The sequence below is a fragment of the Zonotrichia leucophrys genome, chromosome 2, assembly GCF_028769735.1.
Source record: "Zonotrichia leucophrys gambelii isolate GWCS_2022_RI chromosome 2, RI_Zleu_2.0, whole genome shotgun sequence".
Classification (NCBI taxonomy): domain Eukaryota; kingdom Metazoa; phylum Chordata; class Aves; order Passeriformes; family Passerellidae; genus Zonotrichia; species Zonotrichia leucophrys.
This window is the reverse complement of record NC_088171.1, coordinates 115374723-115388799: the sequence shown is the minus strand read 5'-3', so window position 1 is coordinate 115388799 and position 14077 is coordinate 115374723. Positions and strand designations below refer to the sequence as shown.

Below are 14077 nucleotides of genomic sequence, written 5' to 3'. Positions count from 1 at the left end.
GAACACAAATTCTTAAACTAAATGACTGTTGTCAAAATGTATTTTTAGTTGCTAAATCCAGACAGACTTACAAATTTTTTTTTGTCTCTAGATAATTCCCCAATGTCATTGCTGCTGCTAGTGAGCTCTAAGGAGCAAAGCACATGAAAAAAGCGCATGAAAAAAGGAAATTGTTCTTGCTTGATAATGCAATTCAAACTCTAAATATTTATTTACTCTTGCGGGGGAAAGGGAGCAGCTGAAGCACAGCTGGGATAACTCAGCAGCACGAGCCGCCACGCGCTCCCCCATGCCACGGCCTCTGGCTGGGCCGGGAGGCTGCAGGGAAGGGGGAGCAGAGCCAGGCTGCAACACACAGCTGTGGTCTCAGCAGCTCCAGCTTGCACTCTCCACCCAGCACGCAAACCCCGCCTTAAGACATGCTCTACCTTTCACCCATGCTGATGAGAAGTGCTCCTCCCTCTCCACGCTACCTCCAGTGTCTTGGAAGTGTCCCACGGATGTGTACCCCAACCTCACCCTGAGATCTGGTCAGGAGCCCATCCCAGTCTGAGACCAGCTTCCTTAGGCACCATTCCTGCACTGCTAAGTTACCCCTCTGACCTAAAATGAGACCATTTTGGCCCAGCAGCACATCACCAGGACGCTCAAGACCGTGTGTCTGGCAGGGACAGGCTACCAAGAGAAGAGGCTTGGTGATGAGGATGGCTGCAGGCACTCTGTGAAACTGAAAAAGGCTGCTGGGATCTGTACTGCACTGGGAATACGGCTTTGCCTGCCTCTTGTGTGGCAGCAAGACCTTTCTCTCACCTCTGAAAAACCCTTGGGTTACACTGGTGCAACTGCTTGTAGAGGGGCAGCAAAATCAAGATAAAGAAGTGATCCAGGAAAAAAATTAGTGTCATCTCCTCCAAAGGAGGTAGGGAAGATAGGGAGGAAAAGCATAATTTGTAGCCGAGCTCAATTGCAAGTAGATTTATAACTGTGAGAAACACACATTATTTCTGTTAGCTCGGTTCATTTTTTCTTTAAAAATTTTAATTTTAACTAGTTTGTTAAATACATATGACATGCCCTGTTCACAGCACTGGTTACTCCTTATAAAGTCATACCTGCACAGCATTAATCACGATGGGAAAGCCTGAAATCCTGGCACGAATGCAGCACCACCTTGTTTTGGTTTGGGGTGCTCCTCCCCAGGAGCTGCAGAGGAGCCCTGCACACAGAGCACCCCCTGCACGTTCAGATGAGAACAAACAGCAGATGCAGGCTGATGTGCTGATGCTGCTCTGCTCCAGAGTCAGCACCTCTTGGGCTGGTGTGGCACATGAACCATCTCTGTAGCAAAGAGATTCCTGAGAATCTGTCAGCTGCGTTCTGCTCACAGATTTAACCGTAATCCTTGTGACCAGAAGGGCTCAAATTACCTTTCACTTTTTTTTCCTTTTTTTTTTTTTTTAAATAAGAGCTCAGAATCCAGAACATTCTCATTTTACCCAAGCTGGTGTTACAACCTAATCCTGCCTGCTGATTTCCAGATCTGCCAATTTAGTATCACTTAAAAATTAAGATTAAAACCTACCTCCACTCCCAAAAACAGATTTAAGAAATTATCATGAAACACAAGTACAGGAAGTTGCCACAAAGCAGACTTGGTAAAGGAGATCACTGTTTAGCCAATATTGTTCTAACTCTATTTCTTGAAATTCCAATCTTTTTGTCATTTATTTTCAGGCAAAAGTCTTTAGTTAGACTTTAGTTTAGACTGCAGAATCAGATCAACCGAGATCTAATAAATAATGCTTATTTCCCATGCTAAGATTCATTTTGCTTCATTTAACTGAGTTGGGTAAAAGAAGTCACAAATCCAGTTGTGTGCATGTATATATCGATATGAAACAGAAAAAACATGGTACTTTCCACTCTGAGTGAAGAATTGTTACCAAAAAATCCCCTGTAATGAAAAAGATCATAGTTTAGCAGCACCCCAGGCATGTTCAGGCTTTGCTAATCCCACATAACTCCAGATTCTGCCAACCTCAGCCAGAAACAAGGGCTCATGGCAGCCTTTGGGGGTGTTATGAGCACAGGTTCAAGGAACTGAGCCTACACATTTCTCTACCACATAGGAAGTGACCCACAACAGGAAGTGTAACAGGCATGATCCCTACTTCTGGCAACTTTTTGGTTGTTTATAAATAGAGTATCACATTACAAGTTACATAGCACTTCAACAGAATTATTCTTTTTCAAATATGCAGTTAAATGGCAGCAAACTCACTGGTCCAGCTGACACAATTCAATGCCACTGGAAAAAATCTGTGGCCACACACAAGTAAGATGACTGCAGGACCTGCTAACACCCAGGACTCAAAGTGCAATTTACAGTCCGTGTACCAGGAGAATGAAGCAAGTACCCCTAATAACAGCCCCCTGCAGGTGGGGGTCAAAGGAGCTGCACCTAGCATGGCCTTCACAATGGGACCCCAAGGTCCAATTCCAAGAAGGAAACAAAAGCATTCAATAAGAAATGCTGTAAAACCATTAAGATAAATCTGGCTCAGATATTTTTAACAGTATAAGCAAAAGTGGAACCTAATAGAAATGTTGAGGGGGGCAAAAAAGTCCACATGTATCTAAATGTTTATCATCCTAAACATTTAGCAGTTACTTTCACAATAAGTCTTTTCATGTTTTGGTATACTAGTGCAATGTTCGTGTTCTCAAAGCTAGCCTGAAGGGTTTCTAAATTAGTATGTCAATGTTACCATGGTAACACAATGTACTACCAAAATGGACCACTTTTTATACAGCCACTATAATCGAGTTAGTGACCAAGCAAGTTACAAAAACTCTTGCTTTTTGGGGGGTTGGGGTTTTATCGGGCTTTTTCTATTGTTTGCATTTGGTTCTTTTAACTTTATGATTATTTTTACGATTCCCATTATGATTATATTTACTATCACTATTTACTATTCCTATGCTTTTTTAGAATATTGTTCAAAATTTGTTTTATCAAGCAGGAATAAATAACAGAAATAGTATCACCACCACCAGCAAAAAAAATCAGCTCTCAGGACTTGCTAAGAGCAGTCATAGTTTCAGTTCCTAGGCATACATACAAAGTTTTAACACCCCACCTCTGGTTTTACTTCTGCAGGCTGCTCACAAACAGAAGACATTCTTTCCTTGTCACAATACTATTTAAAACACAGAAACATCTCACTCTCAGAGCTCCTTGCACACCAGGATCCTGCCCAACATGCTGCCTCTGACACCCTGGGGCATGTTAAATGGCACTGGATGCCCTAAAAGTCAACCTGCCATCCTTGATCAGACAATCTTCAAACTGAGAATACTCAAGTTAAAAAACATTCTCATGTAAAGTTCAGTGTTCAAAAGACATCATCTTCACGGTCATCACATCCACACAGACCAGAGTATCTGTCCTACATTCACACAAATTTGTTAAACACATGAGTTTCTCTGTATCTTCAAAAGAAAACCATCACCATAAATGCTCTCTGTACAGCCAACCCTCACCAACAAAGGCCACTACAGGCTCCCATGTGGACAAGGAGCCACATTCATCCAACAACTCTTCATGCAATGGTCTTTATTCAAACAGCATCAAGTATTTGAATTAAAATCCTGAAGAGTTGTTTTTGGATATTTGCTATTAAGAGATAGTATTTAACTGTATATTTTTTGTATCATAAGACTACAGTAACAACCTCCTTGGGGCATTCCTGTGGTCTTGCTGTCTATAAAAAGAAAAATTCAAAATATTGAGATTATATGAACTTATTTCCAACTCTCGTGTTGAAATGAAAGAGGAAAATAAAAGTCATTGATTTATGGTTGTGTCAATAGGAGCTTGATGTATTGGTTTACAATATAATTTGTCAATAGCATTGACATTCTTAGTTGATCTCTCAGTTCAATAATTTATCAAGTTAGATACACTTTTGTTATGAAAATTAATAAGAATGTTAGCTCCCTTTGTTAGTGTGAGAATATATCAAATATCCATCTTCCCCGCTTTTGGTCTGGCTGGCTAATTTTTATTCTTCTATATGATAGTGTCATTTATAGTTGAGAGGTAATGCCTCAGCATATTTGATTAACCTACTGAAACAACTTGTTATAATTTATATTCCTTTCAGAACGCTGGAGGAAAAGGAACCCTGTCCAAAGACACTATGCAAATCCTTCCAACAAGACTTATAAGAGCCCACAATTGCTCCTCGTGTTCCCTTGCTCCACAAAACAACAGTAAAGAAGAGAGTACCATGGGATTCCCATCCCGCTCCACCTCCAGCTTTCCAGAAAATCACAGCTGGAAGATATAAAGGAGAACAACAGTCAAAAAATACTATTTGTATGTATGTAGTGGCATATATACATATGCACACACACACAATCTCTCTGTGTGTGTATATACAGTGTGATTTCCAGTGTGGATGTGCTTACTTAGCTTTGAGTGACTCTCTGCTGCATGGGTGGAGTTTGGGGAATGGGGGTACCACAGTCCTTTCAAAAAACAAATACGCATGAATGAGGCACCAAAGTGAAATTACACATAAAGCTCAAAACATTGTTCATCTTCAGCCTGCTTGACTTCCTAACTTTAAATGGCTTGTTTAACAGAATTGTCCAGTCTGCAATACACTGCGATGATTTGTGTGTGTGGCTTCCTCTTCTGCTGATTACAGCTTTTAGGCTATAGCTAAAACAAAAGGTGGCTCAGGGATTTTTCATATACAGCGCTGAACACATATCTGAGCAAAAACGTTAAAAACACCACAATCTTATTTTTACTACCTAAAAAGAACAAAAGCACTATATCTGCAAGTGCTCCAAATGTCACAAAAAACCCAAGTTCAAAGGCATTAGCAATTGTACGTTCTCCTATTATGTTGTAAAAGATGCAGTGTGAAAAATCCTTTAGGATAATCTTCTCCAAATCATTAATTCCCTTCCATTTACATGAGAAAAGAAACACCCGATCTTTTTACAGTTTGTCACAAAAATCACAGCCCGGGGTACTTCTCACTAAACACTGAGGCCTCACAACCTGGTCTTTTCTCAGCTGTTTTGAAGGACAGATCCTTACTTTAGGATTTTTCTATTTATATCATTAGATAAAATAATCCTCCCTCACTCCAGAAGTCATAACAGCTGCATCTTAATTGGAAAGAAAAACCAATAAAGACCAGAATCAACAACTGTTACTGCAAACTAGTGGCTCTGAATGCCAAGCAGCTGCCTTTCTGCCAAAAAACAATACACGACTTGTAAAAGTAAGGTGCTTGAAAATAAATCAAATACCAAAACTAAGCTACTGCCAACGAGGACATTGTATTTTGATGATAGAAATGCATGAGACACCAGCCAATTTCAAGCTGCAATCACTTGAACATAATCCTCACACATAAGACATCATTTATAGGAAATAATTTGAAATACCAACTGTAGAACTTATGACTTAATAGATGGGATGCCAACTGCCAAAACAATTCACACACCTGGTTGTTTCTATAGTGTGGGAACTAATGGGGTCATGTAAAACTTAAAGTTATTTTCAATGATGATTACACTGAGAGCATTCACCCTTAAAAGATCATCATCATCATCATCATCATACCTCTCATGTTATGTCCCTGTGCTGCACAACTGTCTTCCTTAAAACACCAAAGTTTTACTGGAAAATTTCACTGTTTATCAGAGGAATGTTTAAAATATAGCATCTTTTCTTGTTGAGAGCAATATTTATGTACATGGCAAAAAAATGAAACTGCTGTAACAGGGTGGAAGAGTCATGAATTTGCAAGGGGAGCACAGTACAAGACTGGGTCCCTCTCTATCCCCTTGGCTATCAGACATGGAAGGAAGGAGAGGGGCTCCTGGGCAGCCACCCCACAGTGCTCCTCATTCCCCCTCTCCTCTACCTGCTGCAAAACCAGCCTGTGGGTAAGGAAAAAAATCCCATTTTGAAGTGTTTTGCAGTTGCTTAGCAACTAGCACGGAACCTTATGAGATTTCAGTCAATGGACTGGCACACCCACCTCTCAACATGCAGACAGGCACATGAGGAACACACCAGCTGAGCCCCAGGATGGCCCCAGCCCCAACAGCAGCGTGTCCCTCCTGCTTTCTTACACATTCCAAAACCTGCAGAACCAGAGAGGCACAGCCAAGCACCCATGTGCTGGTTATGGGATGATCTGAAATTGTGAAGATGCCAGCTACACCCTTTCCTCAGTTACCACACATACAAACCACGGCTGCCTTGAAAAGCAATTGAGATAGAAAAGCTGTCCCTGAACTTGCCCCCCTGTGGTAGAGACCAGCTTTCTTCCCAAGCCATGAATTGTACAGGCAGTGACCATTACAGGCAATTCCCACACTGTTATCAGTTTCGGTGGGAAGCATTGCCCAAATTGCACAAAACCTTTGGCCTTTGTGATCACACACCACTGTCGTGCCAAATGCTCTCAGATTTTAAAGCTTTATATATAGATAGATACAGATATATGTATATGAGCACACAGAGATTTTTATGTGGAACAAAGATTCTTCTATTACTCTTTTGTAAACTGCCACTAGATGCATACAATCTGTACAAACTATGCTGGAAAAAAACATTTTTTTCTTTTTTAAATCTTATTTTTAAAAAATGTTTCACTCCACAGGAGTGTACATATGGAGGGGAAAAAAAAACAACACCACACTGCAGGGCAACAAGTTTGACATTATCAGTATAGGAAACACTGCTAACTAAAAGTGAAAATTTATGCTGGGAATTAAACCATTTGTAACCAGTACAGGAGTTAGGTTCAGAAACAGCTTTCCAAGTACAGCAGTGCAGTCAAACAAACTCCAGTCACATAAAAGCCATACATCCTGTCCCTTCCACAGCTGGCAGGGGAGAAGGACCCCCCACCACCCAAGCTGGTTGGAGAAGCCATACCCACACCTGCCCATTTCTCTTCACTGACAGCCCTGGCACAGTGGAACAGGACTGGCTCAGCCCAGTCAGAGGGATTCCACCCTGGAGCTGAGCTGTCCCTGGGTGAGGGGCTGCAGGGGCCATTCAGGGTCCCCAGCTTGTTCCAGCTTCCCCCACTGCAGTCCAGGCCAGAGCTGGGACTTGCCCAGCCCCAGCGGTTTTGTTCATTTTCTGAGATCCTTGGTGGCAACTGTGAACTTCTCTCATGGGTTACCCTTGCACTAAAATAACTTCAACAAAATGTTGCCTCTGTGGTAAACCCAGAAGAAATAGTACACCATGTTTCTAAGACTGAGAAAGGCTCAGAGTCCATCTGAATTCCAATGTGCATCTTGTTTCCTGTACTTATTTCAATCCTTAAACCAGAAAATTCCTTACTCTGGTCATTCCCTTCTTTAAACTAGTACCCAGTTCTTTTTGAAAACTTACCTGCCCTAACTTGTCACCAGTAACTTTCACTTATGAAAGTGTGGTGCTACCAAGTGACATCTGTGACGGCATTTCCCAAACAACTCACTTGGCACCTCCGAGGGACCTGTTCCATTCTTTATGCTTGTAATTCTCAGTATAACAAAACCAAATAATACTTTCTTAATTCTTAAAAAAAAACACCGTTAGCTAATCTCTCCTAAACATCAAGTGGCAGTAAATGTTCAGAAGCTTTTTTGAGTCCTTTCAACAGTGCCCCAGTGATTTTAATAGCTCTTCACTTCCAGGTGTTTTTCCAGGTGAACAGAGGTAAAAACCTCAATAAACAGGTTTGGTTGTGGGTTCTTTAGTGGTGGGTGGTTTTCTTTTTCCCTTTGGTTGTTGTTCTCTTTTTGTTAACAGACTGGCCTCACAGTAGCATTGCCAATGGCCTCCACTGGGAGCCAGTGCATGCAGCACAGTTTTAAATAATCTGGCAAACACAACTGGCCTTAAGACTTTCAGGCATCTTTTGAAAAACCCCACCACCAAACGTGAAAGGACAACAATAAAACCCCCACTGGTTTTCCAGAGCAGCATTAAAGAGTGTTGATTAAAGCTTGGAACCATGACATGGGTTTGACCATGTTGCTTCTGTTTTGTACATAAAGAAAAGCACTTAGTCACTGGAAGAGAAGTGCAATAATTATTGCAATTCCTGGCTCCTAAAGGTAGGTTGCATCCCCCCTGCCAGGCCACAATGCAACCCTCAAGTCTTCCAAAACGACATATCTTCCTTTGCTCCCACAGCCATCAGACATGCACAAATATTTTGGGAAGCTCCAGAAAACACATACTGAGTTTCTTCAGTACCTTCAATACCAAATAGCTCCACAACAAATTGCATTTTGTTTCATTATTCTTTAAGATTTTCTTTATCTTGTATTAAGGTTACACTTTATCTTCCTTCCCAGGACAATTTGCTTTTGTAACTGATGGTATTTCTCACTGCAAATCCATTCACCTAGAAATGCCACTAGACTAGACTTGTTCTCTGTAATCAGTGACACCAGAGCAAGTTTCTGTTGCATTACAAACCTTTGGCTATCATCTTCACAGAAAACTCTTCCCCAGCAGATATGACTCTGCAGATGGAATGCAAACACAAACATAGGTCTTTCTGAAAAGATCTTTTTCTAGGTCTTAATTGAAATGTTACCAATACTCATTTTGCAAGATTGCCTGTTGATACTAGGTAAATCAAAATAACAGTGGAGGAAACTGAATTTATTTAAAAAGCATTAGCTCTTCCCAGATGAAAAGGATGTAAAACAAAAGGATGTAAAAAACACAGGATGTAAAACAAAGATTACTGTTTGAAAGTGTAACAGTGAGGTGACTTAAGATGACATGGAGACAAGAAACCAAAAATTTTGGTAATAAGAGGAAGAGGACAGATAATGTTAGGATATCTTAGCAAAAGTTTCAATATTGGGTACAACAGAGGAGAAGGAACCAAAAAAAGATGTAAAGCCAGGTGATATGATCAAAGCCACAGGCTCTGGGAAATGTTTTTTCAAGCAATATTCAGGATTGATGTAAGTGGGACAAGGCTGCTTTCATCCAGGCTAGGAAAGTGACAGCAGAGTACTTTAGTAGTAGGATAAGACACACGGATGGCAGATTTCTTGGCATGGGCAGATAGAGAAGCCGGCATCTCACACATGTGGCAACAGGATTTTCCTAGTACACTACATCCTAGTGTACTAGGGAAATCCTCAATTTATGGGCTTTTCCCTACTTGTGAGGGCCTTGGAAGAAATAAAACAGGGGTAGGAAGGACTGGTTAGTTTTTATTCCACCACTTTGGTATGTGGTGATGACTGCTGTTGCTTACATCTCCATTTTTCATTATTATTATTATTATTATTATTATTATTATTATTATTATTATTATTATTATTATTATTATTATTATTATTATTATTATAAAATATTAACATGTTTAAGACAGGAAGAAAAAGATATTTCTGATTCAAGAGGATTGCAGAATTTTTACCTCATGGAGAAATTATGGAAGTGGTTTAAGTGCTGCTTTGTTTGGAAAGATCATCACAAAGGCTCCTTAAGGGACAAGACTCTCAGTTGACTAACTTGACAAAAATTGCACTTCCTACACAAGGTAACTGACCTTTATTGACCAGAAATATTGGGACACTTCAGGGGTTTAAAAGGCTCTGAAAGCAAATTAATGATTCCAGCTGAGCAGAGGACAACTTAAAAGGGAGATTAATGCTAACCCTGTTTTCATGTGCTTAAAAACTATACAGACAAACCCCACACCTATACAGAAATAAAAGTTTTAATCTAACTATATCAAAGGCAATACAAGCATTCAAAACTTGTAGACTATTTAAGGACTTCAGTTTCAAGGGAGAGTACATTTAAAGAAGTACAAATCACCTCAGGTGACAGCTTGTGGGAAATAAGGAAATCCCCCTAGATTCCAAAACCAAGCTAAAATCATGCTAGATACAACAGGGACTGAAACAAAATTACACTTAGTATGGTTTTTCTCTTTGAGAAGGAAAAATGCAATTACTTTTTTTGAGGCTGTATCAGTTCTGCATTAGTATCTGGGCCACCTGACTTCTCCCACAAGTGTAAAAAAAAATGAAATAAACCAGTAAAAATTGAAATAAACTAGTAAAACTTAACCTCATCCACCTGCTTCTTAGTCTTACCTACTTATTTTCTAAATGCAATAAACAATTTCATTTTGAAGACAAAACTCAAATGCAGTCCCCAAAGGCATCACCATAGCTGGGTTTCTCTCCTCTTTACAAAAACACTCAGAGCTTCCAAATGTTTCCATAGCAGAGCAAGGACATTGGTGCAGTGGTGCAAGGCACAGAGTCATGTTTTGATTGGTACTTTTGGCTGAAAGAAACCAAACATTGCAACAATCTCAAGAAGTCGCACACCTCTGTCACAGTGCCCTACACAAAAGCCCCTGGTGCAAGTCCAGCTTGGTGGAACTTGCAGTTGTTTCACCACCACTGGGCTTGGTGTGACAGAACCCTCACACTGGCAGGCTTCAGGAAGAAGCATCCTAAAAACAGAGCTCAGCCAACACCTTCACATTTAATGAAAACCCCTTTCCAGCTGTGAGGAAAAGCAGGAAAGTCACACTCTGACACATGCTGAAGGCACTATTGCTAACCCCATTTTGAAGGTCTGATAACAAGCTCCTAAAGAAAACCCAGCAAACTCCAAGCAAACCCTTCCTCAGGGAACACCATGGAAATGCTCCAAGTAGCTGAACAGGAACTTCTGACAATTCCTTTGTCTCTTTCCCGTGGAGTTTGGAAGGGCAGAGCCATACAGGAAGGCAATGGTCACACTGCTGACAGCCTGTGCCTGTTCACTGCTGGCAGCCTCTGACTTGCAGGACAGCTTCAATCACAGCAGATCCCACTTTTACTGAAGAATGTCACATCATACATGTGAACATATCCAGATATATCAAGAAAAGGAAATGAAAAGCGAGTTTCACACTTTAAAATATGAACAGGACTTTTTCTTGCTTCAGATGGCCTAACAGTCCTTGAAGCTGAAAATCACAGAAAACATGAGCACTACAGATTTGGGAAGAAAAGGGGGCTGGGGGACAGGGAGAGGAAGGGATGATCAAAACCACACAGGCAAGGAGGCAAAGAAAAGCAGGGAAGGGAGACTGGAGCTGTCAGTGCAAACCCATTCATTCTTCCTGCATGTTTGTGATACCTGACAAGACAACTTCACTACCAGTGGATACCTCTAAATGGTTTTCAAAAGACAACTGCACTGACCCAAGAAAGTAATCTATTCAAGTGTAAAAGGCATAACTGCTAAACTAAAATGAATGGTACAGTTCATAAAGATTAAAAGGTTTATCAGATTAATTTTTGAAAATTCAACAGCATAAAAAAAGAGTTCCAAACTCTCTAGTAGCTGTGATTGAAACTGGTGGTTAAACATGGAGCTAAGCAAGCTCTGAGTACCAGAGTTTGGTTTTCTTTCATCTTCAAAATAGATTTTATTATTACTGTTGTTATTTTTGCAAGTGCATTTCTAAGAAGTTATTTCAAGACCTATGAACAAGCAGGAAAAACTAAACCCCACACCATATTTGACCACAGGGAGTCAGAAGAGAGAACCTGGCATTGCCATTTACTTAAACAAAAATCCAAATGCTTATGGGGAAAACTTTTTTTTTCACCTTTATATATAAAACCTCAAGTCAGAATGCTTTTTCACCTATCTTGGCCAAGATATAAACAAATAAAATCTCTTCAACCCCAAACAACATAAAGGTTATAATTTAAAGAAGGGGAAGATTGACTTTAATGTGGGTTGAAAAGGAGAAAGAAAATGCATTAATACTATAAGGCAAGATTCACAGCTTTGAAGGGACATGATGAAGGGGACACTGTGCAAGTGTCTCTTTTTCCCTACAAAGTATCCAATTCATGCTACAAAGGATGCTCTCAGACAGCTTCCTCCAACACTACCTCCCAGGATCACCTATATGCCAAGAGAATACATGTAATTTTAGCATCCTTGTCCAGCTTCCTATTTTTCAAGAGCACCATAAGACAGCCAGACACAGCTGTGGGCTGCAGAAATAGGGCTGAGTACCAGGAAGCTGTAATTATCCACATGTAGGATTCCAAAAAGTGTTTGAAAAAATCCAAAGTATTGAGTACTCTACAGACACAAACTCAGGCCAATTTTTATGTGTTTGCTGCTTAATTTGGAGCTACCTTTTTGAGAAAGAGGAGTCCAGCTGAGAGTGAACCTCCCTCTTCTGACCCAGAGCCTTTTTCTCTCTGCTTTCTCTCCTCCAGATCTCCTCCTGCATGATTTGTGCCCACTTACACTCAATGTGCACCGGAACAAAGATGCAATTATGTATAAGTAGTGCCCAAGAGAAATCATCTAATAAAAATAAAGCTTTCTTCAAAGCAATTTTATCCATCTTTTTTTTTACTATACACATGTAGCATATGTATGGGGAAGGGAAAAAAACCCTCAATGACTGCATAAAGCATATGTGAAATGACATTAGATTATTTTAAAAAAATAAAATATATAAATATATAAACATTCTACTCCTCCCTTTTCCATCTCTGATATTCTCCAGCTTGTCCAAGTATGTTTACACTGGAGACAGAAATAGGTAGACGTATACATACCTATACATGTGTACACTCATATCTAGGGTATACACAGCTATAAGATATTATACTATTCGGATTGCAGAATTAACATATAAAAAAAACCAAAACAACTTGCCTACATTTGCAAGGTGTGCTTGGTCTGCTGTTTGGAGATTTCTAGTAAGAGAATCCCAGAAGAGCTGAGGCTGGAAGGCACCTCTGGATCCTGTCTAGTTCAAGCCCTTGTTGACAACAGGATGACCTGGAACAGGCTGTCCAGGACCACATCTCAGCTGTGTTCTGAAAATCTCCAAGGGTGAAGACTTCACCACCTCTTCAGGTAACCTCTGCCAGCTTTTGACCACCCTCAGACTATAAAATTGTTTACTTACATTTAAATGGAATTGCCTGTATTTCAGTTTGTGCTTGTTGCTTCTGGTCCTGTCATGGGAAACCACTGAGAAGGTTCCATGTTCTTCACTCCCCCAGTCAGGTATTCATACACATTGAAAATTCCCTAATTCATTTTAGTGAAAATCAGGGGAGATAAAAAAAAAAAAAAAGCACTGTGTAAGATCCTAAGGATCTCAATGCTTCCAGGACTATTTTCCACAGAAGTAAGAGTAGTTATAAAAAAATCAATGGTAATACAACACCAGATGGATTTTGTATCTGTAATGTTTTCTAAGATTGGATGTGTTTTAAGAGTTAGTTATAGACATGCTTTTGTTGCAAATTTAGGCTTCAGAGTTGCAAATTTAGGCTTCAGCACCTCATGCTGAAATAAAATATGAAAGTATAAGTTGTTTTGTGGCATAAGGAAAGAGAAAATACTTGCAAAAACTCTGTCTCTCTAGGGAGCTCCAAATCAGAGTTGATAGTAAAAAAGCATCCCAGTTTTTCTACACATACCATAGTTCTCATCAAGTCACACTACAGATGAAGAGCCCAAATCCTGCATACTTTAGCACAGGATAGGAGCATCATCTGCTTGGGTGTTTTTCTGTGAGGATTTAATGAAAGCAGTCTGAAAAACCTCCTCCCAGTGGACAGCCTGTGGCAGGATCCTTTAGGCACCCAGTGTGGCAAACATGCCAAGTGCCAGCAAAAGAAGAAGAGCAAAATAAATGTGACTTTAAGGCAGTTAAGTGCCCACACATCTTGGAGCCCTGGAGGCACCAGTGAATCTGTCAAAATTCAGGTCAGAAACGTGCCACAACTGTCTGAGACACCTCTGAAGAGCAGGAGGAGCAGAAGCAGCTCCTTGGGTCAAGCTCTTGCAGAAACAGCTGGTGTGAGGTACTTGCATGAAGACATGACAAGAAAGAGCCCTGTTTGCAGAAAGTGGTCAGCAAAGCTCATAAATCACTTGAGAAAGGCCTGATCTAGAGATGACAGGAAGATGAACAGAGATGCTTGCTTTCAGTAAAGAGGTAACTGGCTGAGAGAAAAACAG

General features: G+C 40.3%; 1 protein-coding gene across 1 annotated transcript in view; it reads right to left on the bottom strand.

The window, feature by feature from the left end:
* Nucleotides 1–14077, bottom strand: part of LOC135442937 (uncharacterized) — a 219744-nt gene that overhangs the window by 37506 nt on the left and 168161 nt on the right. The gene's annotated exons all lie outside the window — the stretch shown is intronic.